Here is a 2,686-nt window from a genome sequence, read left to right as displayed (position 1 = left end):
GATGCACATATCAAGCTTGATACTTTGGTTAAGCAGGAACAGGAACAGGTACAGGTACAGGATCAGGATGATAGCAGCAGTACGAGCACATCTAGCAACAGTGAGTCATCACAAGGAGGTGATACACCTCAAAGCCAACAAATCATGGATGGAACACCCACACCAAGAAGGTCGTCCCGACAGACTCGGCTTCCTGAAAGGTATAAAGACTATGCCTTAATGTCTAATATAATGAATGTTGAAGAACCAATTGATTATGAGTAGGCTAAACAACATGAACCATGGATTAATGCTATGAATGATGAGTATGCTTCTATTATGAAAAATCAAACATGGGAATTAGTGGAACTTCCTGAAAATAAAGTTCCAATTGGAAGCAAATGGTTGTATAAAACAAAATTTAAAGCAGATGGTACAATTGATAAATTTAAGGCAAGATTAGTAGCAAAAGGATATGCTCAACAGGAGGGCATTGATTATGAAGACACTTTTGCACCAGTAGCTAAGTTGAATACAATTAGATTACTGATTGCCTTAGCCACAAAACATAATTGGAATATACATCAAATGGATGTCAAATCTGCTTTTCTAAATGGTGATTTACAGGAAGAAGTTTATTTGGTTCAACCTGAAGGGTTTGTCAAACAGGGACAGGAGCATCTGGTTTGCAGGTTAAGAAAGGCCTTGTATGGTTTGAAACAGGCACCAAGATCATGGTATGTAAAGATTGATACTTTCTTTCTTCAGAATGGGTTTGTGAAAAGCAAAAATGATCCTAACTTGTATGTTAAGAAAGATCAAAAAGGACATGTTTCTTTAATATCTTTATATGTGGATGATCTCATTATAACAGGCAGTGCTCACAAGTTAATTGAAGAAATTAAAGTTCAGTTGTCACAGGTTTTTGAAATGAAAGATTTGGGTGAAATGCATTACTGTTTAGGCATTGAGGTATGGAGAGAAACTGGTAAAACATTGATCACTCAAAGCAAATATACAAAGGAGATTCTTAAAAAGTTCAATATGACAGATTGTAAAGCTATGTCAACTCCCTTAGAACAGAATGCAAAGTTGTACAAAGAAGATGGTTCGAAAGAGGCAGATGGAACATTATATCGTCAGTTAGTGGGAAGTTTGAACTATCTCACCACTACCAGGCCAGACATTGCATACTCAGTCAGTATCCTTAGTCAGTTCATGGCTAAGCCTTCAGGAAATCACTGAAATGCTGCAAAGAAAGTTCTCCGATACTTAAAGGGAACAGTGAATCTTGGTATTATGTATACTGATGTATCTGATGTTGTACTGACAGGTTTTTCTGATTCAGATTGGGCAGGAAATCCAGATGACAGAAGATCTACCTCTGGCTATGCATTTCATATTGGATCAGGAGTCGTATCTTGGAGTAGTAAGAAACAGCCAACTGTTTCTCTATCTTCAACAGAATCAGAGTACAAAGCTTTGACCAATGCCACCTGTGAAGCTATTTGGTTGCGAAGAATTCTTGCAGATCTTGAAGAAGCGCAAAGTGATGCAACATGTATCAATTGTGATAACCAGAGTGCTATCAAATTAGCACATAATCCAGTTTACCATGCTAGAACAAAACACGTTGAGTTACAGTACCACTTTGTACGTGAGAAAATTATGTCAAAAGAAATTGGATTGACATTTTGTAACACCAAGGATAATGTGGCTGATATATTTACTAAGCTCCTTGGTAAAATCAAATTTGAAGTTTTTAGAAGTCAGTTAGGTATTGTAGAGAATCCATTTCTCCATTAAGGGAGGATGTGAAAATAATGCAGAAATAGATTTAGTTATGAAGCAGTTGAACAGAATTAGTTATGAGCAGTTGAACAGAATTAGTTTGTGTGGTTAGGAATTGGTTGCACATATTTCCTATATAAGTATGATGTAACTGAGCAAATAAGTTAAGGAAGTTGTGTGTGAGTTTTCTGTTCTAATTTTAAGTGGAATTGCAGCCTGCCATCACCAGAACAAGGAATCCATGTTGTTTTTTATTAGGTAGTACCACTGATAGTGGAATTGCAACCTGCCATCACCTGAACCAGGAATCCATGTTGTTTTGTTTTTGGTTAGGTAGTAGTACTGATTTCCATTGCTGTTATGGTCCAATCCGTAACAAAACTATATATGTTGAACAAGACTGTATAATCATGAACTGTTCCAAACACAATTTTTTAATTAAAAAAAAAATACTACTGATTTTAAGATTTACCAGTTCCTTTTTGCTATTTTCCAAACTAAAAAATGAATGTAACTTATGTAAAATGAAATTGTATGCATCGACATGATTAACAATTTCCTGAATTAAAGAATGAATGTAACTGATCTTTTTATAAAAATTAAAAAAAGTAATTGTATGCATCTAGACCTGCGTAACAATAAGTAGGAAGCATAGTTACATTTTTCCAAAAAAGAAATCTTAAATTTGCTAATTTGACAAGTTTGACTTAATAATTCGGTAAGTTAATCAAAAATTTTATTGTGCGAATCTAGTACATTGAGTCGAGAGATGTTCTATAGCCGAGTGCATTTATGCATTAAAAAATTAAAAAATATATATATGTGTCCGTTAATATATATATGCAAGAGATGTTGTGTTTAATGATATTTTAACATATGTATATATAAGAGATGTTGTATGTAAGATAATGTTACT

Source organism: Pinus tabuliformis, chromosome 1_2 (assembly GCF_031772625.1).
Source record: "Pinus tabuliformis cultivar Carrire ecotype Pingquan chromosome 1_2, CPIR1, whole genome shotgun sequence".
NCBI lineage: Eukaryota > Viridiplantae > Streptophyta > Pinopsida > Pinales > Pinaceae > Pinus > Pinus tabuliformis.
This window is presented reverse-complemented; position numbering follows the sequence as displayed.